This window comes from Mesoplodon densirostris, chromosome 4, assembly GCF_025265405.1.
Source record: "Mesoplodon densirostris isolate mMesDen1 chromosome 4, mMesDen1 primary haplotype, whole genome shotgun sequence".
NCBI lineage: Eukaryota > Metazoa > Chordata > Mammalia > Artiodactyla > Ziphiidae > Mesoplodon > Mesoplodon densirostris.
Genome location: NC_082664.1, coordinates 3,861,682 through 3,881,082, shown reverse-complemented (window position 1 = coordinate 3,881,082; position 19,401 = coordinate 3,861,682). Strand labels below are relative to the sequence as shown.

The 19,401-nt window shown below is 51.6% G+C and overlaps 1 protein-coding gene across 5 annotated transcripts in view; it reads left to right on the top strand.

Annotated features, from left to right (window-relative positions):
* The window catches only part of TECPR2 (tectonin beta-propeller repeat containing 2), a 98,291-nt gene that overhangs the window by 72,570 nt on the left and 6,320 nt on the right, over nucleotides 1–19,401 (top strand). The window lies entirely within an intron of this gene.

Sequence of the window (19,401 nt, the reverse complement as noted above, 5' to 3'; positions counted from 1 at the left end):
GAAAGCTGATCTGATCCAACTTGGCACATTTTGTTATAATTCATTTGGTTTTTCTTGTTTGTTTGTTTTTTTAAGATTTTTTTGATGTGGACCATTTTTGAAGTCTTTATTGAATTTGTTACAATACTGCTTCTGTTTTGTTTTGGTTTTTTGGCCACAAGGGATGTGGGATCTTAGGTCCCTGACCAGGGCTCGAACCCAAGTCCCCTGCATTGGAAGGAGGATTCTTAACCATTGGACCGCCAGGGAAGTCCCTCAATAGGGTTTTTAAAAATTTAGATATAATTGACGTATGGCATTGTGTTAGTTTCACATGTACAACATAATGATTCCGTATTTGTCTATCTTGCAAAATAATCACCACAATAAGTCTAGTAAACATCTGTCATGATACGTAGTCACAAATTTTTTTTTCTTGTGATGAGAACTTTGACGATCTACTCTCTTAGCAGCTTTCAGATATGCAATACAGTATTAACTATAGTCACCATACTGTACATTACATCCCCGTGTCCTTGTGATTTTGATTTGCATTTCCCTAACGACGAATGAGCATCTTTTCATGTGCTTATTGGTCATTTGTTTGTCTTATTTGGAGAACTAAACTATTCAGATACTTGGCTCATTTTGTAATTGGGTTGTCTTTGTATTATTGAGTTGTAAGACTTCTTTATATGTTCTGGATACTAGACCCTTTTAAGAATGACGATTTACACACGTTTTCTCCCGTTCTCTGGATGGTCTGTTCACTGTCCTTATGGTGTCCTTCGATGCACAAAGTCCAGTTTATCTACGTTTTCCTTTAGTTGCTTGTGCTTTTGGTGTCACATCAAGGACTGCATGAAACCGCGAATTCGTCTTCCTTTCAACATTTAGATTCTAGAATAACCTCTAGGAAGCAAAGCTAAAACTGGGGGAAGAAAGCTTTACTTGCAGTGCTCTATTGACTGTGGTGATCTACAGCTTTGCCCAGGAAAATGGCCAAAATGGAACAAATTCACATGAAAGGGCCTCAAAGCTGTGCTTTGAATAAAGTAGTGATTGCTAAATAGGCTGTTAAACATTAACTAGTTCAAGTAGTTCTGCCAAATGAGACCACATTTCCTTATTCAGTAGCTTCAGTGTGCTGTAGAAGAAATGCACTTGGCCGTGGAATTTGTAGATAGAGAGTTGGTTCCTGTGGGGACAAAAAACAGGCCTTACATGTGCACAGGCCCTTTGCTGTGCTTTTCCAAGACCTGCTGAGGACCAGGGCCTGGGCCAGCCACTGTCTGCCGGAGCTGCGATGGAACGCTGTGTCCAGGCAGCGTGTCACATGCTCGGGGGCCTCACACTCAGTGTTTTAGGACAAAGCCTACCTTTAAATTGAATTTCAAATTAACCTTAAAGTTGCAGAGGGTCCTGAGAAGACTAGTCCAGTGGCGGGGTGGGGGTGGGGTGGGATGAGGCCTTGTTAAAAGATTTAGAAAGGGGCTTCCCTGGTGGCGCAGTGATTAAGAATCCGCCTGCCAATGCAGGGGACATGGGTTCGAGCCCTGGTCCGGGAAGATCCCACATGCCACGGAGCAGCTAAGCCCATGTGCCACAACTACTGAGCCTGGGCTCTAGAGCCTGTGAGCCACAACTACTGAGCCCGTGCGCCACAACTACTGAAGCCTGCGCGCCTAGAGCCCATGCTCTGCAACAAGGGAAGCCACCGCAATGGGAAGCCCACGCACCACAACAAAGAGTAGCCCCTGCTAGCCGCAACTAGAGAAAGCCCACGCGCAGCAACGAAGACCCAACGCAGCCAAAAGTAAATAAATTTATTTTAAAAAAAGATTTAGAAAATCAGGACAGTTTGGTTGAATTCAAGTATCAGAATGTAAATGGGGTTTCCATGTTTTGATCATAATCGACCTCTTTTTTTTACATTTATTTATTAATTAATTATTTTTGGCTGCTTCAGGTCTTCGTTGCTATGCACGGGCTTTCTCTAGTTGCGGTGAGGGGGGGTAACTCTTCGTTGTGGTGTGCAGGTTTCTCATTGCGGTGGCTTCTCTTGTTGCGGAGCACAGGCTTTAGTAGTTGTGGCGCGTGGGCTCAGTAGTTGTGGCGCATGGGTTTAGTTCTCCGTGGCATGTGAGATCTTCCCGGACCAGGGCTCGAACCCGTGTCTGCTGCATTGGCAGGTGGATTCTTCACCACTGCACCACCAGGGAAGTCCTCGACCTCTTTCTAGTTTGTTTCATTTCTTCTTGGACATGCACATCCTGGTCTACAAGTAGGATGTGTGCAGCTGAAGCAAACGGAAGCGGTAACAGATGCTAAAGGGCACAGAGAGGTGAAGCCACAGGGATCTTCTGAAATTAGCAGCGGTTTCTCTATTTCTGTGTCCCTTTCTCTTCTCTGGTAAAACATCCCTCCTGTAGGAGTTTTGGGGTGAAGTTTTAACAAAGTACTGAAAACGAATGACTCAGTTTTCAGACTTGCTAACGTTTGGAAGGATTGGAGAAAATATTTATAGTTGTGTTTAGCATCTTTTCTTTGGAGTTTGCTGCTTCAGTGGGAGAATTTTCTGTCCATGGTAGAGGTGTGTATAAAACGAGCACAGTTGATGCTGCGATTTCGCTGCACCGGGGGCACTGTGCCCGAGGGGACGAGGCTCGTCCAGCTAGCCCCACCCGCCCCGGCCCCGCCTCTTCCTTCAGAGGACCCTCTCTGCCCTCCCTTTGCCCCCTCTGCCTCCAGAGCAGCCCCTGCTCTTCCCTAGCCCGCCCAGTGTCCTGGCCTCCCATAGGGGAGCCTCCAGCTACCTCTTCCTGTGTGGACTGGCCCATCTGGTCTCCAGGGTCGTTTACTCTGCCTGGATTATAGCTTTTCCTGGAAAAGAGAGAAACTAGGAAAACTAACACTAATATGACTGGTAAATGGCCAAACGAACACTTAAAAACTTACTTTAAACTCAGCTGCTTTGGGTATTTTTAGCTATATGAACAGAAAAAAAACAAAATAGGGCTTCCCTGGTGGCGCAGTGGTTGAGAGTCCGCCTGCCGATGCAGGGGACACGGGTTCGTGCCCCGGTCTGGGAGGATCCCACATGCCACGGAGCGGCTGGGCCCATGAGCCATGGCCGCTGAGACTGTGCGTCCGGAGCCTGTGCTCCGCAACGGGAGAGGCCACAACAGTGAGAGGCCCGCGTACCGCAAAAAAAAAAAAAAAAAACCAAAATAAATATGCAAACATGGTAACAGGTAATCCCATGAGAATGCCATGCTCGCAGATGCTGCCAGCGGGCACAGAACTTGATGCCGCTTTACGCATCCAGATCTTTAGAGAAGTTCACAGCTAGCGTCAGGAAGGCTTGCGCTGGAGAGGCGTTAGGGTTAGAGAAGTCCCCCACCCCTGCTGGGCCTTCCATTGACTCGTCTCGGGACACTGGCAGTGCGCAGGGCGCAGGGAAGAGCTGCTCTCACTCTCTGCTCCCGTCCAGGGCGGCTCTGGGTGACCCTGGATGCTGCTCATACTTCCTCCGCGGCTGGCATAGGTCACAGACACAGGGGATGGAGATGGCAGAAGGAGCGGGGCACCCACACCCCAAAGCCCAGCTCCGCAGGTCCAACCAGCCGCCTGCTTCTAAGAATTTTGTGGTGTTCTGAAGACCGTGCTCCCTCCTGACATAAAAGTACCAGACCTCGGGGGCAGTTAAACCAGCTTCCTCTCCCTGCATTCGGGGCACCACATCCCTTCCCACGTCTTGGTGAGCGAGACCACACGGAGACGCGACACAGCACCCGGGACAGGGAGCTCAGAGCTCCGTGTGCCACACGTGAGACACAGTCGCGTCTGACAGTCCCGGTTCTTTAATAAGAGAAAGAGAACAGCGTTGCCAGTTACATGCTTAGTGTCTAGGAGGTCCCTGCTCCTGAGGATGTTGCCAGGGGTTCATGCTGAGGCCCAAGTTGAGTTCTGCAGGATGCGTGCAGCACAGGCAGCGACATCCCCTCCACGATGCTTCCCAGAGGAGTTTTTCTTCCCATGGAGAATAAAAATGTCAGTTACCAAGTATGTCTGATGATTCTGTTTATGTTTAAAAAAAAACAAAATTATGTTCGGGACTTCCGTGGTGGTCCAGTGGTTAAGAATCCGCCTTCCAGTGCAGGGGACGTGGGTTTGATCCCTGGTCAGGGAACTAAGATCCCACATGCCATGGGGCAAGTGGGCCTGCGGGCCACAACTATGGAGCCTGCGGGCCACAGCTAGAGAGCCTGTGTGCTGCAACTACAGAGCCCACGTGCTCTGGATCCTGGGTGCCGCAACAAAGAGCCCACGCGCCACAACAGAAGATCCCATGTGCCGCAAGTAAGACCCGACACAGCCAAAAATAAGTAAATATTTTTTTAAAATTGTGTGTACATTGAAAAAAATCTATAAAGATATACAGCAAAATGATAGCAGTGGTTATAGCTGTGTGGTGCTGTTGTGGCTGATTGTTTTTCTTCCTTTAATTCACTTCTATTTTGTGAATATCTTGCAGTGAACTTATATTACTTATGGAGTAAGTTCATAACTGAATGATCTAATAAGAATCAGTCTTGGGAAATAATCAGAAATGTTCCCAAAGCTCTTTGTTTTTATGCTGTTTATGACAGTGGAAGCTTGACTGTGTCCAGTTCAGACAGTGAGGCTGCATAGGGGAGTGAAGCAGGGGTGGCACCCGCCCTTATGAAGAGTCTGCTTAGCAGATTATCACAATGACGGTTATTGTAATAATCACGGCTGGGGACTTCCCTGGCGGTCCAGGGGTTAAGACTTGGTGCTTTCATTGCCGAGGGCCTGGATTCAATCCCTGGTTGGGGAGCTAAGATCCTGCAAGCCACGTGGCGCGGCCAAAAAATAAATAAATAAATGAAATGCATAGGCAGGGCATTACAACAGTTGTTATGGCTTTATCCTTTATGTTCTAGAAGCTGGGGCAAGATGGCACACGTTAGGTAGAAAAATGGGAGCCATAAAAAAGACCCAAATCAAACTTTCAGGGATAAAAGTTGTAATCCCTGAGATGCAAATACCCTGGATGAGATCAGCGGCAGTGTAGACATTGCAGGAGAAAAGAGTGGTGAGCTCGAAGACACAGTGATAAAAAGCTTCCAAACTGAAACAGGGAGAAAAGAGACTGGAAAAAACATGCAGGGCATGAGTGAGCACAGGACAACTTCCCGTGGCCTAATATAAATGTAGTCAGAGTTCCAAAGGAGAGAGAGGGGGAGGTGACAGGAAAAATACTTGAGGAAATATGGCTGAAAATATCCCGAACTTGATGAAATAATTGTGTTGAGTGAAGAAGTCAGGTGGAAAAATAATACATATTATAATGATTAATTTACATGAGATTTAGAGAACGCTGACTCATCTGTAGTTCCAGAGAGCAGTGGTTGCTCAGGGACCTGTGAGGGCAGCAGGATTGGAAGGGGTCACGAAGGAGGGTGCGGGGTGGTGTCAGCAGTGCAGGCATATGGCAGCGAGGATCAAATTGTAGCCCCCCCCCTTTTTTTTTTGGCTGCGCCACACGGTTTGTAGGATCTTAGTTCCACAGCCAGGGATTGAACCCAGGTCCCAGCAGTGAAAATGCCGAGTTCTAACCACTGGACCGCCAGGGAGTTCCCACAAATCGTACGCTTTAAATGTGTGCGTTTTATCATATGTGAGTCATAGCCCTGTAGAGCTATTTAAAATGTATCAGACAGTAAAAAAGTTTAAAGGAATGCGAGAGTGCACGGGGCTGTGCTGGGCGCTGCAGGGGAGCAGGGGTGAGGGAGGCCGTCCCTGGAGGGAGATGAAGGCTAAGTGACCAAAGGCAGAGGGGTCAGTAGGTCAGGGTAGCAGCCAGGAAGGAAACCCAGGTCACCAAGGGTTGCCAGCTCTGGCTCCTGTGGACGATGTAGTCCTTGAACTGGGCCTGGCAGACCCAGTGGGCACTTCCACTGGCCAGCAAATAATTCATTTGGCCCAGTGTTTCTGAGTAGGGAAAAGTGCTGCTCCGTGGTGCTTTGGGCAGGACAGTTCGTTGTTGGGGACAGTCCATTCTTGGGGACCATCCCGAGCCTGGTGAGACATCAGTTTCTTGTGCCTCTCGGCTCTAAATCCTAGTCGAACCCGGCAAGACCCTCTGGGAGGGTAGGATGCAGGACGGGCATCATGTGACAGGGGACACTCAAGAGGTCCTTGGGCTCAGGTTCTGGGGGGGTTGGCCCTTGGCCTGGAGAGTTTGCCGTTGACTCCAGGGGCAGTGGGTGTCCCCGACGGCTGGGGCGCGACAGGCTCTAGGTAAGGAAGGCCTGCAGTGAGCCGTGAAACTCTTCGGCCTGGCTCCCTGGATCCAGAGTGCACGTCTGTGAGACGCAGGGCTGGGGTGGCAGGTGAGTGGGGACCCCGACGCCAAATGTTTGGGGCGCAGGAAGCCAGTGTGTGTTGGGGTCCAGGCCTTCTCTCGGTGACGAGACCGGCTGCCCCCGTTGTGCCTGCCAGCTCTGTTGCTGACCCGTCAGGTCTCGCTGACATGGCGGGAAGGTGTGGCGGCATTTCCCCCTCAGCAGCAGGGGACAGTGCTCGGGGCCACAGCGGTCCCTGGGGCTCTGCCAGCCAGGGTCCTCTCCAGTGTCAGAGTCTGCTATTTGAAGTCAAAAGAACCTGAACTAAAAGTTATTTTTTTCCATATGAGACCAAATGACCTTGGGCAAGTTGTCCAAACTCACTGGCCCTTCATCTCCTGACCAGTTAAGTGAAGAATCCACATCCACCTGGGGACCGGCTGGGGTACTTGCTGAGAATGTCCAGGCCTGGGTCCCTCCCCTGGAGATGAGCTCAGCGGGATGGGGCTCAGGCATCTTGGTTGGTTGGTTCTTATTTTAATCAGAGTCACACACGTAACTACACAGCTTGCACGTCAGCTGGTTCTACAGGTGTGCTACAGGAAACGCGTCTCCCCGCCCCTCGTCCCCCGTCTAGAGAACTCCTTTCTTTTGGCGTCATCTCCCTGAGTAACTTCCTAGGGAGCTGTGTCTCTATCCTTCTAGCTCTAGGGGTTTTCGGTTGACTCCTGCTGGAAGGGAAGGGTGCCTGTCCCCCCAGCCGTGCACCCGTCTCCCTGCCTCCATCCTCGGGAGCTGCGGTGCTGTGATGGGGAGCACGCCCTTCAGAGCTGAGCCGGGCAGTAAACTGCACTCCGTTTGCTTGTCCGCACGACTCTCTGTTTTCCCTGGGCTCGATCGTTGTCTTTTTTCCCATCTGGTTTTCTGTGTTTTACATATTCAACCCCAGACTCTCCCTGCCAGCTGTGTCCGTTTCCCTTCCGTACACTGGGACATGTGGGCTGCATCCCATTCTTCTTGGAGTCATCTGTCCTGGATGCTTTGGCCGGCCCTCTGGCCTGATCACTCTGTCTTCCTGGGCCCCCTTTGCCTTGCTTGTGCTTTGGATCCCTTCTCTCCTGGATCCTGTGTCTTCCTCTTTCTCTTTTTTTGGTGGAGTTTATGCTCCGGTCGGTTCCTGAGAAGGGTTTGTAGAGGTAACTTTTGGACGCATTGTGTGTCTGAAAGTCTTTGCCCACATTCATCCTTGACCTTGTATGAGTATAGCAGCCTAGGTTGGAAATAGACTTCCTTTAGAATTTTAAGGTCTTCTTCTGTCATCTCCTGGTGTCCAGTATTGCTGTTGAGAAGTTTGAAGCCATTCTGATACCTGATCCTTGATATTTGACCTGCTTTTTCTCTCTGGAAGTTTCTAAGATCTGTTTGTTCCCAGCGTTCTGAGAGCAGAGAGTGATGTGTGCCTGGGGGAGCCTGTTTTATCCTCGTGCCAGGAGCCCTTTCAGCCTGGAGCTCACGGCGTTTGTTTTGGGATGTGTCCTGTTCCCATGCTGGCAGTCACCTTCTGGCCCCTGCCCCTCCCATCTCTGTGTGCTCTTTCTGGGCGTCCTGCTTTCGTACTGTGGACTTCCTAAAGTGGCCTCTACTTTTCTTACCTTTTCTCTCCTATTTTCTTTCTCTTTATGTTTTTATCTTCTTTATCCTGCAGTCCCTCTATTGGGTTATTTCTATAAAAATATACACACACACATACATACACACACACACACACACACACAAACATACACTTTTTTTTTTTTTTTTTTTTTGGCCACACTGTGAGGCTTGTGGGATCTTAGTTCCCTGACCAGGGGTTGAACCCAGGCCCTCGGGAGTGAGAGCATGGAGTCCTCATCACTGGACCGCCAGGGAATTCCTCTGTGATTATATTTTAAATTTCTGGACGCTCCTTTTGCTGTTTCACAGTGGTCGAGTCTTCTCTTGCCCTCAAGGATGTTTTTGAAGTTTCTTCCCATGCGTGGTCTCCGTGTCCCTTGAGTTGCCTGCTTTCTGTCTCTCCGCTGTCTTCTCCACGCAGAGGCTTTCCATAGACGTTGGTGACCTTGGTGTAAGCAGGGGGCCCACAAGCATGGCTGGGGCCCCTGAGCATGCATGAGACTTGCTGGCTGTGGTCTCTGCGTGGTGATCGGGCTGCGTGGTTTGCTGGGGGGTCTCTGCTCTCAGCTGCTGAGTCCTTTCCTGCTCATTCTCCACTTTCCAGCCTCCAAAGTTGTGTGGCAGTTTTCTCCTCTTGTCTTGTGAGATTTGAACTTAAACAAACAAAAAAAAACCTCTTCCACTCTCGCTGTAGTGTTGTTTCTTTCAGAAGGGACTGCAAGGATAGATGCGTGTGTTCCTTCTGTTATCATTGCCCAGGAGGCTGTGGGCTTTTCAAAGCTCTGCAGGTGATTCGAACATACACCCAGTGCTGAGAGCCATGGTGCAGGTCCTCCCTTCCAACTCCACACTCGTGGTAGGGCTCCTCAGAGGATGCCCCCTCCCTCCTGTCCATTTCCCTTTGATCCTCTGTGCGTCTCTGAGTGGTGTCGACGTATCGGTGGAGCTCTCTGTTACACGCTGAGTCGTTGACGAACACAGTGGTGCTGCCTGCAGGTGAGGGAGAAGACCTCCAAAAATGGAGTCTAACGCTGTTGGACGGAGCGGCCCCACTTTGAGGGCAATTGGTTTTCTGCCACTTCTTTACTTTTTTCCCCACGTCACCTTTTTTCCCATGGCTCCATTTGAACACCTGTTGTTTTGAGCTTTCATCCCCTCAAGCCCTGTTCCTAAGAAACATTAGCCTTCCCTGGGGTATTTGATCCTAAACCTTTCTTCTCATTCCGGAAGGCTGTGACCCCCAGTCCAGGGCCGCCAGGGTACGGATGGGCCTCCCCAGCCCTGCAGCAGTCCTCTCACCAGTCTCTAACACCTGATGACCCAGAGGTTAAAACAAACACCCAGGGATCTGTCCCAGCTGACAGGTGTGTGCGAGTACCAGGAAGGGTCTGCATGCGGTCCCAGGGGAGCAAACCACAGGGTCACCTCCAGGGACCTTTCCCTTCTGGGCTTTGCTGCTCTGGATGGCCAGCCCCAAGCTGCCTGGGCAGCAGCCGGTGAGCAGGGCCTCAGCACCAGGCATTCAGTTGAGCAGCTGAATGTGAGAAGCTCTTGGAGGCACCTGCGCCCTAGGATAGAGTTTCTGCAGACCTCGTATCACAGCAACGCTGGAGCCCTGCCGCTGACCGCGGGCACAGTCGTCCGGGCTGGGGTCCACTCCCCGGTGGTGAACAGAAAGAGCGATCACGGCTGACCTCACCGGCCCCTGCTCAGGAAGAACGGAACGGAACAGCTGCCCAGGAAACCTGTTTCTGAGTGTTTTTCTTTAGCACATCCCCCTGCAATTAGCAGATGCTGTGTCTTGCTGGATTCAGACCAGATGCGGGGGCCGAGGAGATTGCAGGAGCCGGCGCAGGAATCCCCAGGGGGGAGGTCCTCTGGCTTTGCAGGCGGCCAACTAGAGGAAGAAAGCAGCAGAGGAACTTTGCTCCCATCCAGAGCCCGGCATCTGGTGGCCTCACTCAGCTGGGTCAGCAGTTTTCGCAGTGCAACTCATTCTCCAGATAAAATCCTATACTTCAGCCAAACGTGTTCCACCGGTACTAGCAGAGCTGCTCCCGTGCACCTGCCCTGGGTGCCTGCCACAGGGCTCCAAGGCAGCGCGCAGAGCGGGGCTCGCAGGCCTCAGGGGAGACCACTGGGCGGCACGGCAGGCCCAGGGCAGCAAGAACTGCCGTGTCCCAGACTCAGAGCGTGAAAACCTGGTAGGGGAGCCTCGCAGATCACCTGCTCGTCCTCCAGAGCCCAAGGAGGAGGGGATCTGCCCCGGGTCACACGCTGAGTTGAAGGCCAAAGTGTCTGAGAGCCTGCTGGTACTTTAAATACAGGCTGTTAACACTGGTGTCCAGGTTTGAAGCTTATGTGAAATGAGAAGGAATAGACCAGAGGCAGCTCGAGGACCCCCTACAGGAGGAAGCGCGGAAGAACTAAAACGACCAGACGGACCTCAGCAAGGGCAACAGCTCTGGGGCCACGTGCCCAGGGACGGCCTGAGGGCTTCCCTACAGCAGCCTCGGGGTGCTCGGTCCAGACCCCAGATCCTCAAGGAAAGGCAGAGTTCACCGCGTGTCACAAGTGTTAGGTGGATTCAGGGTTCATTAGGACAGAGGGAGGGCACAGCCTGGAGAGGGAGGGAGGGGATCAAGAAAGCGAGGCTGGCCACCATGCGGGGTTAGGGCTTCTCTCCAGGAGGCGTCTTCGCGGTGGGGTCTGTGCTGCTCTGCAGGCTCTCCGATTCATCCACCTTGGTGTTCCTGAAACATTCCTGCTGAATTTTATCCAAGGTCACATAAAGTCCATACCAGAAGGATCTGTCTAGATATACATTACCTTTGGCTGCAAAATTTTCAATTTTTTTTCTTTTCTCCTGGATTTATTCACATTCTGGCTGAGGGAAGTAAGTGTGTGTGTGTGTGTGTTCCTTGGGACAAAGGCTTAGTCTGCTACAAGTCTGGAGAACTCTGGTCTGAGCCCCAGAGCCATGGGCAGGACCCTCACTTCTCAGCCTGAGTTTTGTCAGTTTTCTCACCCAGGATACGAGGGGGTTGGGCTTAGCCGGTCTCCTGCATCCCTTCCAGCCCCAAATCGGTTTTGGTGAGCCCTTGATTCAGAAAAGCCAGAGCTTTTTAGTAAGAGGCTGTGTTTTCTCTTGAGCTGGAGTTGGTTGTGCTGCCCTCCCTCTCCTCACGTGGGGTTCCTGAGCCTTGCTGCCCCCCGATATGCTAGTTGCATGAGGGTTTCTTGAGCAGAGGCTCTGTGAGACTAGCCACGCTTGGAGCTTTGTGGGCTGTGAAAATGGAAAAGCGTGACGGATTCCGAGTCTGCCCAGCCCCTGGGGGAGTGGGGTATGGGAGGCACACTGGGGAAGGCCTGGTGGGATGAGCCTGGATGGGGCCCTTTCGGGCTGGGAGATGGGGCAAGGGGTCCTTCAGGAGGCCAGTGAAGCAGGCAGTTTGTGAGCAGGGAGGGTTTTAGCAGCAGCCTTGCAAAGAGGAATCCAGAGGTGGGGTGCAAAGTCCTGTTTGCTTAGAACCAAAGCCCAGCGCTGTTGGGCCTGGCCAACCGTGAGGCCAGAAAGGGGGTGCTGCTGGGAGAGGGTGCAGGGCTATGGGGGGCGGGGGTTACCCTGCAGGTAGCAGGGACTATGGCCAACAGTGCAAGACAGTTACATGCCCAATGCAGATTATCCTGCAGCCCCAGGTAGGATGGAGACCAGTTCAGAGGCCCCTGAAGCAATTGAGGCCACACACCACAGGGGCCAAGCTTGCAGTCTCACGAAATTGGGTAGAAAACCAATGGTAGTGAAAATAGCTGAGGGAGGGGTGGACGACCTCTGGGTTGCACACTTCTGCCTGCCTCAGCTGCCACCAATGGAGGGGCGGGTGACCGGTGACCAGAGCCATCAGCTGTATCTCTCCATTGTCTGTGATTACCAGAGTCATTTATCCTATGAGTGTGTGGTCTTTTTTTTTTTTATTGGAGTATAGTTGATTTACAATGCTGTGTTAGTTTCTGCTGTACAGCAAAGTGAATCAGTTATACAGACACATATGTCCACTCTTTTTTAGATTCTTTTCCCATAGAGGCCATTACAGAGCACTGAGTAGAGCTCCCTGTGCTATGCGGTCGGTCCTTGTTAGTTACCTATGTTATATATGGTCGTGTGTATGTGTCCATCCCAATCTCCCAATTTATCCCTCCCCCCATCCCCTGGTAACCACAAGTTTGTTTTCTACATCTGTGACTCTATTTCTATTTTGTAATTAAGTTCATGTGCATCCTTTTTTTAGATTCCACATATAAGTGATATCATATGATATTTGTCTTTCTGTGTCTGACATACTTCACTCAGTATGACAATCTCTAGGTCCATCCATGTTGCTGCAAATGACATTATTTTGTTCTTTTTTTATGGCTGAGTAACATTCCATTGTATATATGTACCACATCTTCTTTATCCATTTCTCTGTCAATGGACAGAGAAATTTAGGTTGCTTCCATGTCCTGACTATTATAAATAGTGCTGCAGTGAACACTGGGGTGCATGCATCCTTTCAAATTATGGTTTTCTCCAGATATGCCTAGGAGTGGGATTGCTGGGTCATATGGTAGTTCTGCTTTTAGTTTTCTGAGGAACCTCCATACGGTTCTCCATAGTGGCTGTATCAATTTACATTCCCACCAACAGTGTAGGAGGGTTCCCTTTTCTCCACACCCTCTCCAGCATTTATTGTTTGTATACTTTTTGATGATGGCCATTCTGACTGGTGTGAGGTGATACCTCATGGTCGTGTTGATTTGCATTTCTCTAATAATTAGTGATTTTTAGCATCTTTTCATGTGCTTTTTGGCCATCTGTATGTGTGGTCTTCAGAGCGTGTGGTCTTACCACAGCTAACTTAGTGACTGTAGTCCGAATTCTTGGGGGGAATATATGAGACGAGAAGCTTGGAGTCAGAGTTAACAAGTACTGCATGTAACTCGAAAACAAGCTTGTCTTGATTCCAGGAAACACAGAACCTGTCACATTTCCAGTTCATGTTATCTAAACTCAGCTGTATTTTCGCTGCATCTGGCAGCTAAGATGAATCCCTTAACCTGAGAACGGTCACTCTGGGCCCCCAGGCCGGTGCGCACAGCAGCAGAGCCTTTGGAGTCCCGGTTTGGGAGCAGTCCATCCCGTGGAAGCTTCACCCCTTAACTTCAACATCTCAGTTTGTTAATTGTGGAGAGTCTCTCAGTTAATGGGAGAGAGTAATGGTGTGTCCTGTAACACTGGTGTTACTTGTTCATAATAATGAGTAACAAGTGCTTATCTTTTGAGAACATGGGGTGTTTACAGTCGAGCAGCCCCTTTGATTTGTAAATATCAAAGCAGGTTGGTGGCTGTGATCTGGGTGCTTCCAGAAAGGGGGTGTGGCTCCCTCCCCATCACCCGCACTGCAGCTCATCTTTAAAGGACACTTAAAAATAAGCAGAAACAGGCACACACCCACACACACTCACACACTTGCACACGTACACACACACATACTGTCTCACAGATTTTGGAAGCACACCAAGATTATACATAATTTTTTAGCATTTCCAAATGATTTTAAATCTTAAATTCCTTATTTATTCCATTTTACAAATTGCATCCTTCTTCTTTCTTTTTTTCATTTTTATGAAGTTTTGAATATGAATAAACCAAAATTCTAGGCTGCCTGGTTCTTTTTCTCATTGAGATTTTTATTGTGAAAACTGCAGATTCACATGCATTTGTAGGAAATAATAGAGACCCTGTGTACCAGTCTCCCCCAGTGATGACATCTTGCAAAACGATAGTACATTGTCACAACCAAGGCCTGTCTACTTTTTGTTTTTTAAAAAATTGTGGTAGGGGCTTCCCTGGTGGTGCAGTGGTTAAGAATCCACCTGCCGATGCTGGGGACACGGGTTCAAGCCCTGGTCCGGGAAGATCCCACATGCCGTGGAGCAGCTAAGCCTGTGCTCCACAACTACTGAGCCTGCACTCTAGAGCCCGTGAGCCACAACTACTGAGCCTGCATGCCACAACTACTGAGCCCACGCGCCACAACTACTGAGCCCACGCGCCTAGAGCCCGTGCTCCGCAATAAGAGAAGCCACCGCAGTGAGAAGCCCGCGCACCGCAACAAAGAGTAGTCCCCACTCGCAGCAATTAGAGAAAGTCCAGCACAGCAACGAAGACCCAACACAGCCAAAAATAAATAAGTAAATAAATTTATTTAAAAGAAAAAAAATGTGATAAAATACACATACATAAAATTTACCATCAGTGGCATTCAGGGCATTCACAACGTTGTGTAACTTTTATCACTGTGTGATTGCAGAGCAGTTTCATCATCCCAGAAGGAAGCCCTGCACCCGGTAGTAGTCCCTCTCTGTTCCTCCCGCCCCCCCAACCCCTGGCAACCACTAATCTGCCTTCTCTCTGTATGGATTTTTCTCTCCTGGATGTTTCATATAAATGGAGTCACACAATATGTGGCCTCTTGTGATTGGCTTCGTTCACTGAGCATCATTTTTTAAAAAAATATTTATTTATTTATTGGCTGTGTCGGGTCTTAATTGTGGCACATGGGATCTTTCGTTGGCTCTCTAGTTGAGAGGCATGGACTTAGTTGCCTTACGGCATGTGGGATCTTAGTTCCCCAACCAGGGATTGTAACGGCGTCCCCTGTATTGCAAGACATTCTTAATCACTAGGCCACCAGGAAAGCCCCGAGCATCATGTTTTTGAGGTTCATCCATGTTGTATCAGTATCAGTACTTCATTCCTTTTTTTTTTTTTTTTTCCTGTACGTGGGCCTCTCACTGTTGTGGCCTCTCCCGTTGTGGAGCACAGGCTCCGGACGCAGGCTCAGCGGCCATGGCTCACGGGCCCAGCCACTCCGCGGCATGTGGGATCTTCCCGGACCGGGGCACGAACCCGCGTCCCCTGCATCGGCAGGCAGACTCTCAACCACTGCGCCATCAGGGAAGCCCCTAAAGAGTTTTTAATTCTAGATACTAGACCTTTATCAGATGTATGATTTGGAGATATTTTCTCCTATTCTATGGGTTTTTTCACTTTCTTTATGGTGTCCTTTGATGTACAAAACTTTTTAATTTTGATGAGGTCCAATTTATCTCTTTTGTTACTGGTGCCATATCTAAGAAACCATTGCCAGATTTAGCTCTTATATTAATTAACTTATTAATTTATTTATTGGCTGCAATTTTGGTTTTCGTTGCTGCGCATGAGCTTTCTCTAGTTGTGGCGAGCGGGAGCTACTCTTCGTTGCGGTGTGCAGGCTTCTCATTGTGGTGGCTTCTCTTGTTGCAGAGCACGGACTCTAGGCACTTGGGCTTCAGTAGTTGTGGCACGTGGGCTCAGTAGTTGTGGCTCGTGGCCTCTAGAGTGCAGGCTCAGTAGTTGTGGCGCACAGGCTTAGTTGCTCCGCGGCATGTGGGATCTTCCCGGACCAGGGCTCGAACCCGTGTCCCCTGCATTGGCAGGTGGATTCTTAACCACTGTGCCATCAAGGAAGCCCTTACGTTTATTTTTGATCCATATCAAGTTAATTTTATATACCATGTGAGTTAAGGGTCCAGCCTCATTCCCTTATGTGTGTGCTGTCCAGTTTTCCTAGCACCATTTGTTGAAGACTACTCTTTTCTCATTGAATGATCTTGGCAACCTTGTCAAAAATTACTTGGCTGTATAGATGTATTTCTGAACTCTCAATTCTATTCCACTGATTTACATGTCTATCCTTATGTCAGTATCACACTGTTTGATTACTGTAGCTTTATAATAGTTTTGAAATCAGGCAGTGTGAGTCTTCCAACTGTGGTGTTTTTTTGTTTTTGGTTTTTTTTTTGCGGTATGTGGGCCTCTCACTGTTGTGGCCTCTCCCGTTGCGGAGCACAGGCTCCGGACGCGCAGGCTCAGCGGCCATGGCTCACGGGCCCAGCTGCTCCGCGGCATGTGGGATCTTCCCAGACCGGGGCACGAACCCGTGTCCCCTGCATCGGCAGGCGGACTCTCAACCACTGCGCCACCAGGGAAGCCCCCAACTGTGTTTTTTATTTCAAGATTGTTTTGGCTGTTCAGGGCCCCTTGTAATTCCATACGAATTTTAGGATCAGGTCTTCCATTTCTGTAAGAATACCAGGTGGGATTTTGGTAGGGATTTCACTGAGATCTGTAGACCACGTTGGGTAGTACTGCCTTGTCTACTTCACAGTGTGGAGCACTGTCTTACAGAAGGTAGCACACAGAAGGAGGGCTTGTTTAGTCACTTCTGGGCTCCAGCCCCGAAGTCTGATGTGGAAGGTCTGGCCCCAAGCCCAGGAATGTGCCAGTTTAACAAGGTCCCCCACGAGTCCCAGGGACTCCAAGGTTTGAGAACCACCCTTGGCCTTACCCACCCATCTTCCCTAGGGAGGGGTCTGAGGTTCAGCAGGAGCGAGTTTCCTAGTTTGAAAATGGCCAGTTTGTGGGCAGGAGTGGTCTTCACAGCTACTTCCTGTTCGGCCCCTCTTGGCATTTTGGCCCTGCTTGACCTCTGGGAGTAAGGTCATTGGAATTTGTTCCAGGTGACTTTTGTGAAGCAGCATTTCTTGGGCCGAGTTCAGGAGCTCTCGGGGTGGCAGAGGATGGGTGACGTTTATGGAATCTCCCTGTCTTTTCCATACTGCCTCCGCCTTAACCCCTTTTCTCCCAGAGGTCAGGGTGTGTGCCTGTCTGACCTGCACTGAGTCCTCGATTCGGCTGGGAGGTCCTCTTGTTCATTGCATCTTGTTTCTTGCCATCAGACCTCGGATACATTTCCAAACCTCTCTCTGTCTGAACACCTCTGATCCCAGGGCCCTGGGGCCCAGCAGACCTTGCAGGCGGTGGCTGGCCCTGCCACTCCCACTCCAGCCCCGGCCCTTCAGGCCGCGCTCTCTCCTGTGCATACGCCCTTGCTCCCCGGCACACGCCTCCCTGCCCTTTTCTCCTGGTTCTTTCCTGGTCATCCTTCAGGCTCACCTCGCCGGCAGCTCCCAGGGCAGCCCTGCCTGCCTGCCTGTCTGACCCCAGGTACGGGCTCTCAGAGCGCCACGTTCTTCACCTCTGTAGCTCCCCTTACCTGTGGCAGCCTTACATGTCCTCGTGTGACTTTGATTAATGACGTGTCTCTCACCAGACTTGAAGATCCAGGAGTCAAGAAGATTGATCCCCAGCTCCCAGCACAGTGCCTGGCACGGGGCAGGTGGTCAGCCAAACACCTGCTGGATGGTTGGGGTTGGTGGGAGGTCGGTGGAGGCATGAGTGGGCTGGTGCGGTGATGGGTGGGCGGGGTGAGCAGTGACCGGTCGATGATGGCTGAGTGGCTAGCTGGCTGGCTGGCTGGCGGGCGGGGAAGCACCAGTCAGTGAGTTTCCAGAACCTCCTTCCTCTCCACTTTATCAGACAAACACTCCTTGGGACCTGCTGTTTGACTGTCCTTCAGGACACACAGGTGACTGAGACACCTGGAAAAGATGCAGAACATTGCCAGGGCCGTGACCCAGTGTCCCAGAGGATGGTGGCAGCGTGTGGGGCTGGCGGGGGCGCCTGCCAGCTCTTCTGTGCCACCTCCCGCCCTCCCGGGACAAGACCTGTCTCTGAGGAAGAAGCCCTCTTCTCCTCTCCCCGCCCCCCACCCCCCAGCGGCCCCTCCTCCCCTCCTGGGACCTTAACGGCCGGCCTCCCTGCGTCCCCCCCCCGCCCCGTGAGCTGACTTGTCCAGGTAGCGCCCCAGCAGCCTTGTCCTGCCCTGTGGCCTCTTCTCCTCTTAACTCTTTGCAGTCTGGCTCAACGGCCCCGGCTGTGCCCTCCACCACCCCTCCGCAGGCCTCCAGGGGCTGCTAATGGGCTCATTTTGTGTTCCTCCTGACCTCTGAGTAACACTTGCTACCACTGCCCAGCCCGTCCCCCCGCTTCTTTATTATCCTGTTAGTTGAAGTGTTTTCAAAGAGCCCCGCCCCCGCCTGCCCACCCCCACTGGACATCAGAGCGACCAGGGGCATTTCAGATGCTGAGGCCTGGGACCTCAGGGTGGTTGGCATGAGCAGCCCGTGCTGAGAATCAGAGCGGGGACAGCGGCTCTTGGGGTCCTGCCCAGCGCCTCCAGCCGAGCTGTCTCTCACCAGGATTATTCCACCAGCTTCCAGCACGGGACTCGGCTCCTTCCAGCTTCCCTGAGGGCGGTCCTCGCAGCAGCGGTGTCCACTCACGTCACTCCTCTCTCCACACCTCCCTTAGCACGGAATCTGCTGCCTTCTCGCCTCTCCCTCCTCACCAGCCTCCAGGCTGGCGTGCCCCCGCCGGGGCGGCAGGGTCAAGGACCACCCCCCGCACCCCATTGCCCTGGTGTTCCCCTGGCCCCTCTCTCCCCATCACACGACGCAGCCCTGGTGTGTTTGCCTGGCCCACCCCAGTGGAATGGAGGCTCTGTGAGGACAGGCGCGTGGTTTGTCTGCAGGGGAGGTTTCCCCGGCGCCCAGCATCTGAGGTGCTCAGCGTTTGCTGAGCAAATGACCACGTGGCTTCACAGGAAGGTGTGTGTACAGGAAGCAGCCGATCTGAGAGCTGCGGGGGTGGCATGGTGTTCCGCGGAACCCGGCCTGGGAAATGCTGCAGGTTGACACCCCTCGTAGGATGTGTCCGTACGGGTGCCTTGCTCATCCTCGTAATGTGCAGTCAGCAACGTCCCTGCTTTTATTCCAGCTGCTTCTGCTCTCCTGTCCTTTGAGAACTGGCTTACGTCCTTGCCCCTCCCACCGCCTCCCATGGGAGTGAGGTTCAAGTCCCGTCGTGACATCATCGAGTTTGGGGGCGGGGGTGGGGGGGAGCGGCTGCTGCTCATGCCCTGAAAGCCCACCAAGCTGTACACTTAGGATTTCTGTTGTTTTTTAAAGGTATGTGACCCTTCAGTAAAAAGCTATCCTTTTATTGGATGAGAACAAGTTAAGGGCTGGGCTCAGGCACCCTCTCAGAGGGAAGCAGGGAGCCTCGCGTCCATGCCCCCAGCACTTCTGGGATCCAGGGAGCTCAGCCCGGGCAGGTGTAGCTCCCCCGGCCAGGAGCTGTGTGGGGTTGTGCAGGGTGGGTTGCAGCCTGCCCTGTACACGAGGGCGTGTGGGGGAAGGGCAGGCCGGCCGCGGCCCCGAGAAGGCAGGGGCGTCACGCCGAGGAGTTCCCGCTGTACTCTGGGCAGTCGGGAGACGTGGCAGCGAGGCAGGCAGGCAGGCAGGAGGGGTCCCACAGTGTCTGGGCAGCCTGGTGACTGGCGGGTGGCAGGCAGGACCGTGCCCAAACCGGGCAGTGGGGCCGGGGGGCCGAGGGTGTCCAGGTTCAGAGCTG